The sequence below is a fragment of the Rutidosis leptorrhynchoides genome, chromosome 2, assembly GCF_046630445.1.
Source record: "Rutidosis leptorrhynchoides isolate AG116_Rl617_1_P2 chromosome 2, CSIRO_AGI_Rlap_v1, whole genome shotgun sequence".
NCBI classification, from domain to species: Eukaryota; Viridiplantae; Streptophyta; class Magnoliopsida; order Asterales; family Asteraceae; genus Rutidosis; species Rutidosis leptorrhynchoides.
In genome coordinates, this window is record NC_092334.1 from 516499323 (window position 1) to 516521334 (window position 22012).

Here is a 22012-nt window from a genome sequence, read left to right on the forward strand (position 1 = left end):
TATTTCGGCTATCATCCCGAAAACGCACAACGACCTTTTTTTTTTTTTTTTTTTTTATGAACTATTTGTTTCATATCTAGCTTAGGCAATTATTGTAAACATTTGGTCCCTATAAGAGCATTTATTTTTTAGACTTTTAGTTGATTTGTACTTGTCACAATTAGGGATAGCACCCGCGGGTCGTGGATGCGGATCCATTGGATCCATCACCCGTACCCGCGGATTTTTTTTTAAGAGACATCCAATTGAACCCTTGTTCGTTGAAACAATTTGACTATATTTTTACTCCCCATTATTAAACGGGCCATTTTGATGCACACTCTTAAAAAAATAATTTGTTTTTTAAGTTTTATTATTCAACCTCCTTTTTTCAACGGTCACGTTTTTAACAAAACATTTGACAAGTTTGGAAAAAAGTTTTTTATTGATTATCATCAAAAGTTTTCTATTGTCACTCTACTGGATGGAATTATGGCATACAACCAAAATTGCAACCCAACACTACATAAGAACAAAAAGGTTGTTTTTAATTAACATATGTATATGTGTTAAACTCGGAATAATAATAACTTATTTTAGAAAATTAACATAAGACATGTTGAAACATTTTTGTCACATTTAGCTTATCAAGTCTAATACTTATCATTGATAGATTTTATCACGTCTAGGAGATGTTTACTTTTTTCTTGTATTAAGTCCTACTTTCATTTACCTTTGTTTGGAAAAAAGTTTTTTTTTTTACTTTGCTTTCCCCCTTTCTGTAAAACTCATTTAAACACTTTCTTTGTTTTTTTTTTTTTAAAAAAAACTTCCTTTTTTTTTACGTTACCCGTAAATTATAAATATATAAAAAAAAAACTTTTTGTTTAAATTTTTTTTTCTAGTTTTTAAAAGGCCACTTGACCAATTTTTTAATTCTTTCACAACACCTGATATCGTGATCGTGACCTTTCACCAAAGCAAGAGATATTCTTGATAAACTAAACACGGACTCGTGTTTGAAATTGTCGGCCACAAAAAAATTCATTTGATAAAAGTATATATATATTTTTTTAGTTATAGAAGGAGACCACTTCATTTTCAATACTTCATTTTTAACAAAAAACTATTCCATTTTACCATCCCTTTTTTTCTTACTTTAACTTTTAAGATATACTTTTAATAAAAATATAAACTACTTTTTCTTATTTTAACTTTTAAGATTTACTTTTAATAAAAATACAAACTACTTTTTGTATTTTAACTTTTAAGATTTACTTTTAATAAAAGTACAAACTACTTTTTCTTATTTTAACTTTTAAGATTTACTTTTAATAAAAATACAAACTATTTTTTTATTTTAACTTTTAAAATTATAAATTTAAGAATAAACATTAGTATGCATGAAATAAATAATGATTAATTGCATAAGTAATCATAAATGTTAGATAACATATAAAGACCCCGTCGTATTCGTATTGATCGGAATTAATCTCGACCCATGGTACCGTGTTGTCAAATGACGTGTTGCGTACATAAAGTACCGTGTTGTCAAATGACGTGTTGCGTACAATCATGAGGTCTTATTAACATAAATATAAATGTTAGTGAAGTTAGTAAAAGTTAGATTACAGAAATATAATTCAGGTGGTATAACCGACCATATATAACTTAAATAACATAAATATAAATGTTAGTAGTCCAAAATTTGATATATTCGAGTCTGAAAATTATTAATAATTTCATACCTTGATTAGTGATTCGTGATCGTTTGAGATATCTTTTAATTACACTAAGCTTTTCGTGCTGATAACGTGTTATAATTCAGTAGGCTTATAACTACCTTTAATGGTTATAAGAACAAAGAGAGAAAAAGAGAGAAGAAGGAGAGAAGAAATATTGATATTGATATTTCAAGAGAAATGGTACACCTTAAATGGTTACCAGACATGTCTATTTATAGTATAAAATATTACTATGCAAGAAATATAATAATAATAAAATTAACATCCAATCTAGATATTTTATAACACAATCTAGATATTTTATAACAGTATGATTAAATGTTTCCAACATATTAAGCAATCAAACTTGTTAAGACTTGATTATTTGAAATGTGCTTCATATAGACAATTGACCACCTAAGTTGACCGGCGATTCACGAACGCTAAAAATTTGTAAAAACTACATGATGATATATATATGGATATATATATGGTTAACATGAGATTATGATAAGTAAGTATCTCACTAAGTATATTAACAATGAGTGATATACATAAAAATGAGTTTATTGAATTAAGAAACTCGAAACGATATATATAACGATTATCGTTATAACAACGTCTTACTAAATACATATGAATCATATTAAGATATTGATACACTATGTTTAACATGATAAAATGATAATTAAGTATATCATTAAGTGTGTTAAAAATGAACTACATATGTAAAACAAGACTACTAGCTTAAGAATTTCGAAACGAGACATATATGTAACGATTATCGTTGTAACGACATTTTAATGTATATATATATATATATCATATTAAGATATATTCATACATTATAATATCATGATAATGTAATAATTTAACATCTCATTTAAGTATAATAACAATAGATTAATTACATTTATCAAGATCGTTAACCTAAAGGTCATAAAACAACACTTACATGTAATGACTAACGGTGACTTAACGACTCAGTTATATTGTATATACACGTAGTGTATTAAGATGTATTAATACACTTTTGAAAGACTTCAAGACATATATCAAAGTATTTCTACTTAGCAAAAATGCTCAAAATTACATTCTTATTCGTTTCCATCAACAATTCTACTCGTGTACACCCGTATTTGTACTCGTACAATACACAGCTTCTAGATGTATTTACTATTGGTATATACACCTTTAATCATTCATTCTTAGCAGCCATATTAGATTCAAAAACATGTGGAACCATTATTTAACAACTTGTATGACTAATGAGATAAAAACAAACTTAAGGATCTTTTTTTTTTTCTTTATAACAAGTAATTTCGTTTTTATGATTTCACCCCATTTTTTCATTCCATTTTCTCATACTTACACTCCAAATTCTCTCTCAAAATACTCCTAACATCATACTTGATCATCTCCAAGCATTTTCACCATCTTTTGGCTTCAATTACAAGCTTTAATCATCATAAAAACAACCATTCAAGAACACTTCAAGAAATCTTGCTAGCTTACTTCCAATCTTGCAAATCCATTTCAAGTGATCATCCAATCTCAAGAAATATTTCTTATTTACAGTAAGATATCTTTCTAATTCAAGGTAATACTCATATTCAAACTTTGGTTCAATTTCTATAACTATAACAATCTTATTTCGAGTGGAAACCTTACTTGAACTTGTTTTCGTGTCATGATTCTGCTTCAAGAACTTTCAATCCATCCAAGGATCCTTTGAAGCTAGATCCATTTTTCTCTTTTCCAGTAGGTTTATCCACAAAACTTGAGGTAGTAATGATGTTCATAACATCATTCGATTCATACATATAAAGCTATCTTATTCGAAAGGTTTAAACTTGTAATCACTAGAACATAGTTTAGTTAATTCTAAACTTGTTCGCAAACAGAAGTTAATCCTTCTAACTTGACTTTTAAAATCAACTAAACACATGTTATATATCTATATGATATGCTAACTTAATGATTTAAAACCTGGAAACACGATGAACACCGTAAAACCGGACATACACCGTCGTAGTAACACCGCGGGCTGTTTTGGGTTAGTTAATTAAAAACTATGATAAACTTTGATTTAAAAGTTGTTCTTGAGGGAAAATGATTTTTCTTATGAACATGAAACTATATCCAAAAATCATGGTTAAACTCAAAGTGGAAGTATGTTTTTCAAAATAGTGACCAAGATGTCGTTCTTTCGACGTAAATGACTACCTCTTTAGTAAATGACATGTAACCTGTATTTCCGACTATAAACTTATACTTTTTCTGTTTAGATTCATAAACTTAAGTTCAATATGAAACCATAGCAATTTGATTCACTCAAAACGGATTTAAAACGAAGAAGTTATGGGTAAAACAAGATTGGATAATTTTGCTTGTTGTAGCTACGTGAAAATTGATAACAAATCTATATCAATCATATCCTAGCTAACTTATATTGTATTATACATGTATTCTAATATATTATTTAATCTTGGGATACCATAGACACGTATGCAAATGTTTTGACATATCATATCGACCCATGTATATATATTATTTGGAACAACCATAGACACTCTATATGCAGTAATGTTGGAGTTAGCTATACAGGGTTGAGGTTGATTCCAAAAATATATATACTTTGAGTTGTGATCTAGTCTAAGATGTGTATACACTGGGTCGTGGATTGATTCAAGATAATATATATCGATTTATTATCTAAGCATAGTGAGTGAAAATATACTACATACATATATATGCATAAAATGGACACGCCACATAAATAAACAAATACCGTATACCGGAGCATCCAAGCATAAAGGCAAGCTAATCTAAGCATACCGTACGATCACTAAGCAACAAACTAAATATGCATCAACAAACATAAGTTCACCAACGACGATGTGAACAACGCCAAGAAGCTACACCCGGAGGGTTAGCTACATCACGACAATACAACAATATATATATATATATATATATATATATATATATATATATATATATATATATATATATATATATATATATATATATATATATATATATATATATATATATATATATAAACGAATAAGGTTAACCCCTTAACCCATTACCGAATACCAAACACCACAATGAAGATTGGCCGAACTACACGAGCCTTAGTAATCCGAAACCACACGAGATTACTATCTTCAACAAGACAACATCGAGGTTGGCCGAACTACATGAGCCTTAGTAATCCGAAACCACACGAGATTACTACCTCAATAAGATGACCGAACTACACGCGTCATCGTGAATCCGAACTACACGCGACTCACTTCTCAACATCAAAACCCTTCGCCATTGGGGTTATATCATCCACATCACAACCACGTGTGATAATGTACACACCAAATGTGTACTTCGCCAAAGGTGATCAACCAAAACGCACAACCGTGCCAATTGGACCTATACACAAGTCCATCAAAACCACCTATATGTGAAGTGACCTCTATAGCCGAGAATCACTTCACCCGACCCGCACCCATCCTATACATACATATGCACATAGGATATTAACACTCACCTTGAAGTCTTGATGGATGCCAAACCAAAATCCGCAATCGCCGATGGAATGTACCTATTCCATTTATCACATAACAAGTAACACAATTAGGGTTGACTTACAAACCAACTCAATTGACACTTAGTGCAATTTTGACCCAAATGCACTTCCAAGTACAAACCGCGCCCAAAATTAACCAATAATCACTAACACAAGTGAGAATGGTCCTAATACGCCAATTAAACCCAATCATAGGTGTTAAACACCTATCTTGCCCAAAATGACACTTAAACCCTAATTTTGACCCATAAGGAGCCAACATCGCACCATTAGCAAGTTTTGACACCAAAACATATTTAACTCGGTTTTATACTTCAACTTAATCCATTTTAAGTTTATAAACCTTATTAAATCGACAATTGGGTCATAATCATCAACAAACCCTAATTTTAACTCTAGTCAAAATTAGTCAACCACAAGAAACCTAATGGTCTCCAAAACATCAATAATCACTAATACTAGTGATTATACACCATTTACAAGTCTTAAACATGGTTAAATCATTAACCAACCCAAAACCCGCCAAATATCAAAATAGCAAGTTTCCATAAACCCTCTTCATCAACTAAATGAGTTTTACAACTAACAATCTCAAACCCTAACTTGAATATCAAATCTAACAAATGAAATTCGGAGTTTGAACTTACCAAATACCGCCAAAATGATGCCGTTGATGAGATGAACAACTTTAATACTTGAGGTTTGACCCGAAACACTCTTCTTCTTCTTCAATTGGAGCTCTCTCTCTCTCTCTCTCTCTCTCACTAAAATGGGTTTCTCCCTCTAGGGTTTGATGAAAGTGTTTGTGTGGGTGAAATGAGGATAAGAATGATCAATGGATCAGTTTTGATGACTCCAAACCGACCCCAAGTGAAAAGACCAAAGTACCCCTCATTTAAACACTTTAAAAATGCTGAAAATTGCATCAGACGTGTTCGGAGCGCCGCTCCATAAGGTGGAGCGCCGCTCCAACCTTCAGGTCAGTTTTCAGTAACTTGTTTTGGCCATAACTTTTTGACCGTAGCTCCGTTTTCGATGAATCAAATATCGTTGGAAACGTAATAAGATTTTATTTCCAATGGTAAGGCTTTGAAACATCAACACAAACTTTAGTTGGGGTTGAAAAGATACGTACACACCTTGTCACTTCAGACAACGTCCAGTCTCCTTCGACGTTCGAGCAAGCAACACGTACATGCTTCGTACACTTCATACACGCATCGTACACCATAAATACATTATGTACAATAAATATTTGGGTCTTACAACTCTCCCCCACTTAAACTCGATCACATCCTCGTGATCCTCGTCACTTAACCAAACGGACCTACACTCCACGGTCCTCAACATAAGTCCCAATCCGAACTTTCCTAGACAATTCTTCCCAAATGAATCACCTTTAACAACTAAATCGTCACCCGCGATTTATCAAATCCACCAACCGAGCACTAAAACCTTGCTCAATCCCTCAAATCGGGAAAAACTCGACCAATCTCGAACCGAGATATCCACCCTTTAGCGTACCCTCACCAAGTACAATGCTAAAGTAACCGCATACCAAAATAAGGTCAACCATCTAAACCGAATGAAGACCAAACGAAGTGAATCCTTACGGATAACACTTACCACTTAACATCCCTTGTAGTGCGCAACACGACCAATACGCAACTACCGCAACATAATAACAAACGGCTAAAACCGATAGCGCCCAACGACTATGGCAACGCAAATCCCAAGGTGTACAGAATCGACTATTGTCACACCCGTAACAACATGTGAGCGAAACATGGCTATCGCATCACTAATCACACAACATGGTCCTCACGACCCCACCATCGGTGTATAAAACAACCGATTGATCATACCACACGGTCCTTACGACCCCACCATCGGTGTATAAAACAACCGATAGATCACACAACACGGTCCTTACGACCCCACCATCGGTGTATAAAACAACCGATAGATCACACAACACGATGGCTGGCCGAAAACTACACGCGCCTTCGTGAATCCGAACTATACGCGACTCACTACCTTCCTCGCAACAACAATCGGGATTGGCCGAACTACACGCGCCATAGTGAATCCGAACTATACGAGAGTCACTATCCCAAAGGAATGACCGAACTACACGAGTCATTTGTGAATCCGAACTACACGAGACTCACTCCTCAATACAATGACCGAAACCACACGAGTCATTGGTGAATCCGAACTACACGCGATTCACTTCCACAATAAGATGACCGAACTACACGCGTGATCGTGAATCCTAACTACACGAGATTCACAACTCAACACCGGATGAAGTCAGCGGACCCCGAAAGTCATGCTTCACCGATATAACACATACGCCCATGATGAAGTCAGCGGACCCCGAAAGTCATGCTTCACCGATATAACACATACGCCCATGATGAAGTCAGCGGACCCCGAAGGTCATGCTTCACCAATCACATATTCCCATGATGAAGTCAGCGGACCCCGAAGGTCATGCTTCACCAATCAACGCCCTTTTGGCCTCGAACAACGAGTAGCGTAACATCGCGCTCTACTACGCCATAGTGAATCCTAACGGATACCACTAACCATTCACACAATCGAGCAAGAATCACCTATATAAAACATAGGCACAAAACAATAATTCCCCAAAAGAGAACCCGACACACACATCCCTTAACCGAGGGATTTCACCCTGCTCGCCAAACACGTCCTTTATCTCTCAACGAGATTTTTCACATTACGACCTCGGTGGTAATTTAAATCCAAACCATAAGTACAATTTAACCGAAATTGCACTCTACCATAAATCGACCAAAACTAGGTCCCAACACAAGTTTCGGATCTACCAAAAGCGTTATCCGAAATCTCACACTAAAACTTCCTCGTGCGGGAGTGTAACTCCCCCACTTGGAACTACGTCCCATAACCGCATCTCGTACAACCGTACAATGCTACCAAAGGTAGACTTTACCAACAATTGGGTTCACACGACCCATCACCCCATCTTGCTCCAACCTTGAGCACACGAAGGATTTTAACAAATCCTTAAACACTTCGAACGAAAAGTTCATCACAACTACACAAACTTTACTCTCGCAATCATCCAATTGCTATAGTTTGTCAACTTCCACCTAGTCACTCATGTACCTAAGGGTTTTCACTTCGGTACCCTAAGTACAATGTAGCCACAACATAATCGGAGTCGAACACCACGCTAGTAGGTATAAAAGAGGCACCTAATGTCGCGTCACGTAGACTCCTTTACCAACATACATCGAGATCCAAAACACTCGATTTCAAGGGTTTCATCCCACCCGTCGAACCTCATGGTTCATCAACTTCAACACACAAGCGAACGCGCGCTTAACAATCGAACACCAAAACCCATTTCCATGGCTTGGTAGAAACATTTCTTAAATACTAAGGAATGCTTGGTTGCACCAAGTCTTACGCCCTTCGCCCGTTAATCAAACGTCACCATAGGGTACTTCCATTAGGAACGTCACCCATAACAACAATATGCACAACACAAGGCATTTTACAACCCAAAGTCAACGGCACATAATAAATAATCAAAGGAAATATTTATTAAAATGAAACGTACCTTAACGTCTCCTTGCCGCACCCGTCCCCGCTAACTTGGGACATTCCGACTTACGATGTCCTTCTTCTTGGCAGTTGAAGCACACCATGCCATCACCCCTTGGTACCGAACATTCCCAATACTTGTGACCCCTCATGCCACAATTGTAACATCTAGACGCACTAGAATCCGGTATACCCGTCCGCGTACAACTCGTGCTCACACTTGGACCCTTAGTCCTCTTACTCGGAGCACCATACGAAACAACCCTTCTCTCACTTGAAGGTTCACCCTTCTTCGATCGTGAATACGACTCGAAACCTCTAGCTACGGCGAATAATTCCGCAAACGATTTCGCGTGACCCCGGGTAATCTTATTCTTCAAGTCATCATTCAGGGTTCGATAGAAATCCTCCATCAACAAACGATCATTCCCTAAATACTCCGAGCAAAAACGAGCCTTCGACATAAAGGTCGTCTTGAGAGTATTCAAATCCATAGAACCCTGTTGCAAATTTCGCAACTCATTACGCAATTCCGACAAGTAGGTCGAAGTCCGGAACTCCTCGAAGAATTCCTTTTAAACTCGTCCCACGATAACGCCATAAACGGTTCACCACTGACAAGATCAATCTTACCATCCAACCAATCCTTTGCCCTACCCCGCAACAAACTAGTAGCGAGTCTTGTCCTCTTCTCAGGAGGGCATTCAATAGTACGAAAACACCCTTCGACATCCGAGATCCAAGTTGTGCTTATCAAAGGATCCGGTTTTCCGTCGTACATCGGGGGTTTAGTCCTCATGAAGCTCTTAAGACAACGCTCCATTCCACTACTACCTTGAAGTTCGGAATACTTCCTATCCATTTCTTCTCGTAACGCACTCATTTGCTCCGCAACGGCGGCCGCAACTCTAGCGTTAAACTCCAAATCGTTCGTCTTGATCCCGTTTCCCATCGCCATTCTAAGGAATGCAAAAGCGATTAGATCACGAACGTATAAAGCACACACACAATACCGCCCCCATCTTGCTAAACACTCGTCGCACATCACTTGTTAGTCACGATTTGCACCCGTAATAAGGTTTGCAAGTCCTTATTACGCACACACGCCGTATCGACTCGTTAGTACAACGACCGCCTCGCTCGAAGATATAAACAATCACAAACAAAATCCTACGTGATATAAGCACACGCAAGAATTATCATCACAGCACAATAACATATTAATAATATCCGCATTACTAATATAAACATTAGTCCACCTATAAACAAGGCGCTAACTATAACCCATTCCGACCCGTACTTCTACAAGTCCCGCAACAAATAAGCATACACAAAAGTCTAAGTCTAGGCACCTATCTTAAGTCACCTAAATCCCTTAGACCATGTTCTGATACCACTTGTAACAACCCAACCCGATATACAAACGATCACGCGGAAATATCAATAAAAAAAATTCTTTGTGCAGTAAATGGCGCGGCGCACCATCCCTTTGCGCGGCGCACAAAAGGGGCCTGGCAGCCCGCTGTCCAAAAAGTCCCAAATGCGAAAATGTTTGACCACTTCCCGACGTATTTAGACAAAACGCTTTTCACAACATATTCATATATGAAAAAACTAACACGTTCCATTCATAAAATAAGTTTTACGAGGCGGGGCCCACAATTTTGAACACAAAATAAAAGCCGAGCATGGCGATTGGGGATACGCTACCCAATCCTAATTAATCCAAAAGCAAGCCTTCTAAAGCAACTACGCTAGCCACTAGTTCCCACGCTTACCCGATCCACCTCATCCAAGCAAATCTATAAAAAAAAGTAAACAACGAGAGGGTAAGCTAACGCTTAGTGAGTGAAAATATACTACATACATATATATGCATAAAATGGACACGCCACATAAATAAACAAATACCGCATACCGGAGCATCCAAGCATAAAGGCAAGCTAATCTAAGCATACCGTACGATCACTAAGCAACAAACTAAATATGCATCAACAAACATAAGTTCACCAACGACGATGTGAACAACGCCAAGAAAATACACCCGGAGGGTTAGCTAGATCACGACAATACAACAATATATATATATATATATATATATATATATATATATATATATATATATATATATATATATATATATATATATATATATATATATAAACGAATAAGGTTAACCCCTTAACCCATTACCGAATAACAAACACCACAATGAAGATTGGCCGAACTACACGAGCCTTTGTAATCCGAAACCACACGAGATTACTATCTTCAACAAGACAACATCGAGGTTGGCCGAACTACATGAGCCTTAGTAATCCGAAACCACACGAGATTACTACCTCAATAAGATGACCGAACTACACGCGTCATCGTGAATCCGAACTACACGCGACTCACTTCTCAACATCAAAACCCTTCGCCATTGGGGTTATATCATCCACATCACAATCACGTGTGATAATGTACACACCAAATGTGTACTTCGCCAAAGGTGATCAACCAAAACGCACAACCGTGCCAATTGGACCTATACACAAGTCCATCAAAACCACCTATATGTGAAGTGAGCTCTATAGCCGAGAATCACTTCACCCGACCCGCACCCATCCTATACATACATATGCACATAGGATATTAACACTCACCTTGAAGTCTTGATGGATGCCAAACCAAAATCTGCAATCGCCGATGGAATGTACCTATTCCATTTATCACATAACAAGTAACACAATTACAAACCAACTCAATTGACACTTAGTGCAATTTCGACCCAAATGCACTTCCAAGTACAAACCGCGCCCAAAATTAACCAATAATCACTAACACAAGTGAGAATAGTCCTAATACGCCAATTAAACCCAATCATAGGTGTTAAACACCTATCTTTCCCAAAATGACACTTAAACCCTAATTTTGACCCATAAGGAGTCAACATCGCGCCATTAGCAAGTTTTGACACCAAAACATATTTAACTCGGTTTTATACTTCAACTTAATCCATTTTAAGTTTATAAACCTTATTAAATCGACAATTGGGTCATAATCATCAACAAACCCTAATTTTAACTCTAGTCAAAATTAGTCAACCACAAGAACCCTAATGGTCTCCAAAACATCAATAATCACTAATACTAGTGATTATACACCATTTAGAAGTCTTAAACATGGTTAAATCATTAACCAACCCAAAACCCGCCAAATATCAAAATAGCAAGTTTCCATAAACCCTCTTCATCAACTAAATGGGTTTTACAACTTACAATCTCAAACCCTAACTTGAATATCAAATCTAACAAATGAAATTCGGAGTTTGAACTTACCAAATACCGCCAAAATGATGCCGTTGATGAGATGAACAACTTTAATACTTGAGGTTTGACCCGAAACACTCTTCTTCTTCTTCAATTGGAGCTCTCTCTCACTAAAATGGGTTTCTCCCTCTAGGATTTGATGAAAGTGTTTGTGTGGGTGAAATGAGGATAAGAATGATCAATGGATCAGTTTTGATGACCCCAAACTGACCCCAAGTGAAAAGACCAAAGTACCCCTCATTTAAACACTTTAAAAATGCTGAAAATTGCATCAGACGCATTCGAAGCGCCGCTCCATAAGGTGGAGCGCCGCTCCAACCTTCAGGTCAGTTTTCAGTAACTTGTTTTGGCCATAACTTTTTGACTGTAGCTCCGTTTTCGATGAATCAAATATCGTTGGAAACGTAATAAGATTTTCTTTCCAATGGTAAGGCTTTGAAACATCAACACAAACTTTATTTGGGGTTGAAAAGATACGTACACACCTTGTCACTTCAGACAACGTCCAGTCTCCTTCGACGTTCGAGCAAGCAAAACGTACATGCTTCGTACACTTCATACACGCATCGTACACCATAAATACATTATGTACAATAAATATTTGGGTCTTACAGAGTTGCTATGCTATTCTAGCACACGTCGAGAAAGTACAACCTGAAGAAAAGAGCATCAATGATGTTCCGGTCGCAAAAGAATTTCTCGATGTATTTTCAAAAGAATTACCGGGATTACCTCCACACCGATCCGTTGAATTTCAAATAGATCTTGTACCGGGAGCTGCACCAATAGCTCGTGCTCCATAAAGACTCGCACCCAGCGAAATGAAGGAACTTCAAAGCCAATTACAAGAACTTCTAGAGCATGGTTTCATACGACCAAGTACATCACCATGAGGAGCTCCTGTTTTGTTTGTTAAAAAGAAGGATGGTACATTCAGGTTGTGTATCGACTACCGAGAATTGAACAAACTTACCATCAAGAACCGTTACCTACTACCGAGAATCGACGACTTATTTGATCAACTACAAGGCTCGTCGATTTATTCGAAGATCGATTTACGTTTCGGATATCATCAAATGCGGGTAAAGGAGGATGATATTTCGAAGACTGCTTTCAGGACGCGATACGGTCATTACGAGTTTATGGTTCTGCCGTTTGGTTTGACTAACGCACCAGCTGTGTTCATGGACCTCATGAACAGAGTGTGTGGACCATATCTCGACAAGTTTGTCATTGTCTTCATCGATGACATACTTATTTACTCAAAGAATGATCAAGAGCATGAAGAACATTTGAGGAAAGCACTGGAATTGTTAAGGAAAGAAAAACTGTATGCTAAGTTTTCAAAGTGTGCATTTTGGTTGAAAGAAGTTCAATTCCTCGGACATGTTGTGAGCAAAGAAGGTATTTAGGTTGATCCGGCAAAGATTGAAACCGTTGTAAACTGGGAAACCCCAAAAACTCCGAAGCATATACGTCAATTTTTAGGATTGGCTGGTTACTATAGAAGATTCATTCAAGATTTTTCCAAAATAGCAAAACCCTTGACTGCATTAACGCATAAAGGAAAGAAATTTGAATGGAAGGTTGAACAGGAGGAAGCGTTCCAATTGTTGAAGAAAAAGTTAACTACGACACCTATATTGTCATTGCCTGAAGGGAATGATGATTTTGTGATATATTGTGACGCCTCAAAGCAAGGTCTCGGTTGTGTATTAATGCAACGAACGAAAGTAATTGCTTATGCGTCTAGACAATTGAAGATTCACGAGTAAAATTATACGACTCACGATTTGGAATTGGGCGCTGTTGTTTTTGCATTAAAGACTTGGAGGCATTACTTATATGGGGTCAAAAGTATTATATATACCGACCACAAAAGTCTCCAACATATATTTGATCAGAAACAACTAAACATAAAGCAGTGTAGGTGGATTGAATTATTAAATGACAACGACTTTGAGATTCGTTACCACTCGGGGAAGGCAAATGTGGTAGCCGACGCTTTGAGTAGAAAGGACAGAGAACCTATACGGGTAAAAGTTATGAATATAATTATTCGTACTAACCTTACTACTCAAATAAAGGAGGCGCAACAGGGGGTTGTAAAAGAAGGAAAGTTGAAGAATGAGATACCCAAAGGATCGAAGAAACATCTTAAAATTCGGGAAGAAGGAACCCGATATAGGGCTGATAGAATTTGGGTACCAAAGTTTGGAGATGTGAGAGAAATGGTACTTAAGGAAGCACATAAAACCAGATACTCAATACATCCCGGAGCAGGAAAAATGTACAAAGATCTCAAGAAGCACTTTTGGTGGCCGGGTATGAAAGCCGATATTGCTAAATATGTAGGAGAATGTTTGACGTGTTCAAAGGTCAAAGCTGAACATCAGAAACCATCAGGTCTTCCAACAACCTGAAATCCCAGAATGGAAATGGGAAAACATTACCATGGATTTCCTTACTAAATTTCCAAGGACTGCAAGTGGTTATGATACTATTTGGGTAATAGTCGATCGTCTCACCAAGTCAGCACACTTCCTGCCAATGAGAGAAGATGACAAAATGGACAAGTTAGCACGTATATACTTGAAGGAAGTTGTTTCCAGGCATGGAATACCAGTCTCTATAATCTCTGATAGGGATGGCAGATTTGTTTCAAAGTTTTGGCAGACACTGCAACAAGCATTGGGGACTCGTCTAGACATGAGTACTGCTTATCATCCACAACCTGATGGGCAGAGTGAAAGGACGATACAGACCCTTGAAGACATGCTACGAGCATGTGTTATCGATTTCGGAAACAGTTGGGATCGACACCTACCGTTAGCAGAATTTTCCTACAACAACAGTTATCATTCGAGTATTGAGATGGCGCCGTTTGAGGCACTTTATGGTAGAAAGTGCAGGTCTCTAATTTGTTGGAGTGAAGTGGGGGATAGGCAGATTACAGGTCCGGAGATAATACAAGAAACTACCGAGAAAATCTTCAAAATTCAACAACGATTGAAAACCGCCCAGAGTCGACAAAAGAGCTATGCAGACAGTAAAAGAAAAGATATAGAATTTGAGATTGGTGAGATGGTCATGCGTAAGGTTTCACCTTGGAAAGGCGTTGTTCGATTTGGTAAACGGGGGAAACTAAATTCAAGGTACATTGGACCATTCAAGATTATAGATCGTGTCGGACCAGTAGCTTACCAACTGGAGTTACCTCAAAAACTTGCGGCTGTACATAACACTTTTCATGTTTCGAATCTGAAGAAGTGTTTTGCTAAAGAAGATCTCACTATTCCGTTAGACGAAATCTAAATCAATGAAAAACTTCAATTTATTGAAGAACCCGTTGAAATAATGGATCGTGAGGTTAAAAGACTTAAGCAAAACAAGATACCAATTGTTAAGGTTCGATGGAATGCCCGTAGAGGACCCGAGTTTACCTGGGAGCGTGAAGATCAGATGAAAAAGAAATACCCGCACCTATTTCCAGAAGATGCGTCAACACCTCCAACTGCTTAAAATTTCGGGACGAAATTTAATTAACGGGTAGGTACTGTAGTGACCCGAACTTTTCCATGCTATATTTGTATGATTAAATGTTTCCAACATATTAAACAATCAAACTTGTTAAGACTTGATTATTTGAAATGTGCTTCATATAGACAATTGACCACCCAAGTTGACCGGCGATTCACGAACGTTAAAAATTTGTAAAAACTACATGATGATATATATATGGATATATATATGGTTAACATGAGATTACGATAAGTAAGTATCTCACTAAGTATATTAACAATGAGTGATATACATAAAAATGAGTTTATTGAATTAAGAAACTCGAAACGATATATATAACGATTATCGTTATAACAACGTCTTACTAAATACATATGAATCATATTAAGATATTGATACACTATGTTTAACATGATAAAATGATAATTAAGTATATCATTAAGTGTGTTAACAATGAACTACATATGTAAAACAAGACTACTAACTTAAGAATTTCGAAACGAGGCATATATGTAATGACTATCGTTGTAACGATATTTTAATGTATATATATCATATTAAGATATATTCATACATTATAATATCATGATAATGTAATAATTTAACATCTCATTTAAGTATAATAACAATGGATTAATTACATTTATCAAGATCGTTAACTTAAAGGTCTTAAAACAACACTTACATGTAATGACTAACGGTGACTTAACGACTCAGTTATATTGTATATACATGTAGTGTATTAAGATGTATTAATACACTTTTTAAAGACTTCAAGACATATATCAAAGTATTTCTACTTAGCAAAAATGCTCAAAATTACATTCTCATTCGTTTCCATCAACAATTCTACTCGTGTACACCCGTATTTGTACTCGTACAATACACAGCTTCTAGATGTATTTACTATTAGTATATACACCTTTAATCATTCATTCTTAGCAGCCATCTTAGAGTCAAAAATATGTGGAACCATTATTTAACAACTTGTATGACTAATGAGATAAAAACAAACTTAAGGATCATTTTTTTTCTTTATAACAAGTAATTTCGTTTTTATGATTTCACCCCATTTTTTCATTCCATTTTCTCATACTTACACTCCAAATTCTCTCTCAAAATACTCATAACATCATACTTGATCATCTCCAAGCATTTTCACCATCTTTTGGCTTCAATTACAAGCTTTAATCATCATAAAAACAACCATTCAAGAACACTTCAAGAAATCTTGCTAGCTTACTTCCAATCTTGCAAATCCATTTCAAGTGATCATCCAATCTCAAGAAATCTTTCTTATTTACAGTAAGATATCTTTCTAATTCAAGGTAATACTCATATTCAAACTTTGATTCAATTTCTATAACTATAACAATCTTATTTCGAGTGGAAACCTTACTTGAACTTGTTTTCGTGTCATGATTCTGCTTCAAGAACATTCAAGCCATCCAAGGATCCTTTGAAGCTAGATCCATTTTTCTCTTATCCAGTAGGTTTATCCACAAAACTTGAGGTAGTAATGATGTTCATAACATCATTCGATTCATACATATAAAGCTATCTTATTCGAAAGGTTTAAACTTGTAATCACTAGAACATAGTTTAGTTAATTCTAAACTTGTTCGCAAACAGAAGTTAATCCTTCTAACTTGACTTTTAAAATCAACTAAACACATGTTATATATCTATATGATATGCTAACTTAATGATTTAAAACCTGGAAACACGATGAACACCGTAAAACCGGACATACGCCGTCGTAGTAACACCGCGGGCTGTTTTGGGTTAGTTAATTAAAAATTATGATAAACTTTGATTTAAAAGTTGTTCTTCTGGGAAAATTATTTTTCTTATGAACATGAAACTATATCCAAAAATCATGGTTAAACTCAAAGTGGAAGTATGTTTTTCAAAATAGTGACCAAGATGTCGTTCTTTCGACGTAAATGACTACCTCTTTAGTAAATGACATGTAACCTGTATTTCCGACTATAAACTTATACTTTTTCTGTTTAGATTCATAAACTTAAGTTAAATATGAAACCATAGCAATTTGATTCACTCAAAACGGATTTAAAACGAAGAAGTTATGGGTAAAACAAGATTGAATAATTTTGCTTGTTGTAGCTACGTGAAAATTGGTAACAAATCTATATCAATCATATCCTAGCTAACTTATATTGTATTATGCATGTATTCTAATATATTATGTTATCTTGGGATACCATAGATACGTATGCAAATGTTTTGACATATCATATCAACCCATGTATATATATTATTTGGAACAACCATAGACACTCTATATGCAGTAATGTTGGAGTTAGCTATACAGGGTTGAGGTTGATTCCAAAAATATATATACTTTGAGTTGTGATCTAGCCTGAGACGAGTATACACTGGGTCGTGGATTGATTCAAGATAATATATATCGATTTATTTCTGTACATCAAACTATGGACAACTAGTTGTAGGTTACTAACGAGGACAGCTGACTTAATACACTTAAATCATTAAAACGTAATAAAAAGTGTTGTGAATATATTTCGATCATACTTTGATATATACGTACATATTTGTTATAGGTTCGTGAATCGACCAGTGGCCAAGTCTTACTTCCCGACGAAGTAAAAAATCTGTAAAAGTGAGTTATAGTCCCTTTTTTAAAATCTAATATTTTTGGGATGAGAATACATGTAGTTTTATAAATGTTTTACAAAATAGACACAAGTATGCGAAACTACATTCTATGGTTGGATTATTAAACCGAATATCGCCCTTCAAGTCTGGTAGCCTAAGAATTAGGGAAATGGCCCCTAATTGACGCGAATCCTAAAGATAGATCTATTGGGCTTAACAACCCCCATTCAGGTTATGGATGGTTTAGTACTTCGAGATTATTATACAGACGAGAGGTTCTGTTTTGGGGATATTCTATGCATTAAGTTAACGTCGGTTACCAGGTGTTCAACATATGAATGATTTTTATGCACTTGCGAGTGTAATGATATTTATGAAAAATGAGAAATCTTGTGGTCTATTATTATGATTTGATAATATATAGGTTAAACCTATAACTCACCAACATTTTTGTTGACGTTTTAAGCATGTTTATTCTCAGGTGATTATTAAGAGCTTCCACTGTTGCATACTAAAATAAGGACAAGATTTGGAGTCCATGCTTGTATGATATTGTGTAAAAACTACATTCAAGAAACTTACTTTGATGTAATATATTTTTATTGTAAACCATTATATAATGGTCGTGTGTAAACGGTATATTTTAGATTATCATTATTTGATAATCTACGTAATGCTTTTTAAACCTTTATCGATAAAATAAAGGTTATGGTTGTTATAAAAATGAATGCAGTCTTTGAAAAATGTCTCATATAGAGGTCAAAACCTCGCGACGAAATCAATTATTATGGAACGTTTATAATCAATATGAACAGGACATTTCAGGAATAATGCTCCACAAAGATGTACTTACAAGGAGTTCATCAACTGCAAACATCAAACTTTCACTAGAGTAGAAGGTCCTACTTTCACTAGAGTAGAAGGTCCCGCTGTTTTAATGGGGTGGCTTAAGAAGCTTGAGTCAGTTTTTCGAATCAACAACTGTGCGTATACGGATAGGGTAAAGTTTGCCACCTGTACTCTTCAGGATGGTGCCATGACATGGTCGAACTCTTTTGCTCAGTCTGCAGGCATGGACGCGGCATATGCATCACCGTGGGAAGAAGATCGGAGTATACATAACGATTCTTGGAACTTGCTTTGATGTGTCCGGAGTTTGTTACTACTGAAGCAAAGAAGATCGAGTGGTATATGTCCGGAGTTTGTTACTACTGAAGCAAAGGTGATGTAACGTCATCCAAATCGGGAACGCTCCAAAGTGCTATTCGAATGGCACACAACGTGATTGATCAGATTACGTGTCGTTAAACCTATGCCTGAAGAAATGAAGAATGAAACCTTGGAGCAAACTCGGAAGAGAAACAAGTGGGATAATGATGATTTCATTTGTCGTGGTCACATCTTGAATGGTATGGTCGATATCTTATTTGATGTTTATCAATCTGTTGGGCCGGCTAAGGAACTATGGATTTTTTGGAGGCCAAGTACATGGCCGAAGACTAGTAAGAAGTTCTTGGTTAGTACAACAACAACAACAACAATAATACCCAATCCCACGAAAGTGGGGTATGGGAGAGGTGAGTGTAGACAATCATTCATCGTACCCTAGATTAGAAGGAAGTCGCTACTCCACCCGCGGGTATAGAACCCGCGACTAGATAAGGTCGTCCCTCCCTCTACTCTAGAGCAAAAGAGATTGCTTCCTAAGGACCTCCGGCCAAAAAATGCTCATAAAAACGGAAAAGAGAGGGCAAATGATACGTACCTGTAAGAGTTATGTGCGCCTAGAAAGATGTAACCATACACAGTAACCATAAAAGATAGCACATATAGAAGTAATGCACAACAATAGAGCATATAGCATGGATAATATAGTGCACATAACCATTTAATTTCAAGTAGACATACATGCAAACAAAATACAAGACAGGCCAACATACATACACCATGAATACATGCACTTAGATACATAGATACCTATATAGATACAAGCATATACAACGATACATATATAGTCTAAATACATATACATAGAAACATATACCATGTAGACGGATATATATAGTGTAGCTATAGAATAACTAGGATTTTACAAAATGGTTAGTAACTTTAATAATTACAAAATGGTAGATACAAGTCCGGTTATGGAACAATACCATGAAATCCTTAGGATTTTGGGTCAATTTACTCAACATGACTTGAAAATGGATGGATCCATTTCGGTGTCATGTATAATTATTAAATTGCCTTCATCTTGGCAAGAATTTAAACACACCTCGAAACATAAAAAGGAATAAATGAATTTGACCGAATTGGGTGGCCACTTGTGTTTTGAAGAATCAATACGTGTACAAGAGGGGGTGGCAAAGGAAAGGTAAGGAACCAGTATCATCTTCTATCAACATGATAGAGGATAATAAGCGTGCGGATAAAAACAACAATCACAAGATTAAACATCAAATAAAGGAACCACTATCATCCTCTATATCAACAGAAAATCAAATGAGCAAGGATAAACTTATAGTCCTTTTAAAGTGTAAAGGAGCTTGCTTTTTTGGAAGTTTCGTTACCTTTTTTGAAATTTTTTATTTATTTTATTTTAACTGGCTTGACTGATGATTGATAGTTTTAAATGGTTTAGGAAAATTATACTTTTATTGTTGGCTATCATGAGCTGACTGGTCAATAATCCCTTTGAAGAAGCCATTACTAATGTTGAAAAAATAAATATGTATAATCTGATATGGAATACCAAAATGATGATGATATCAAATCATCATGAGTGGAAATATAAGTAATAGGTATCATTTGCCAACGTATTTGTTCAAGATTAGTCCTAAGGCTCTTATTTATAGCAAGTTTGTAACCAAATTCTTTTAAGGTATAATGGTTAAAGCTTGATATGATCAAGTATTCTGGTGTTATATGTACGTTAGCTGTAGAAAAATCAAGGCTGGATATGATACTTATTTTGATACTCCATAGACTGTGCCGAGGTTTATATTTACGTAGTTTGCGTGCCTACTCACTCAGTACCAGTTTGACTTTACTTTTGATATCAACAAGTTCAAATTTAAAAATGACCTTTATACATTATTTTATCGAATGTGTTGATTATTTCTTTGGGTCATGTTTGTTTTCCACTTAATTGACTTAATACAATAGAATTTAATATGAAAAGTTAGAAAGTGGTGTTTGTTTTTGACTTAATAAATAAGACGCGTCTTAATTAAATATTTCAAAAGAATTGTAAATTTCCATTTTAGTCCTCAGTTTTCAATAACTGCTATTTTAACTACCCAGGTTAATTTAGTAAATTTATTTATTTAGACAATTATTCAGTCAAAAAAACAAACGATAATTATTTATTCGTTACTAAAGTTTTTCAGACATCATATATGTATTCAGACGAAAGGACTTAATAAAGAAAAATGATGTATTCAGACGAAAGGACTTAATAAAGAAAAAAAACAAACGGGGCCTTGGTCTATGTAGTAGATAACTGGCCCCTGGTTATAGAAAACTGCAGGTATTTTTTCAGCATGTTATGTGTTAAAGTCTAGACTTCGATACTTATGGGTTTGACCTCAAAAGCCAAAATAGACCTCTATTTTTTGGAATAGAAGGAACATATTTTTTGATTTTGGGTG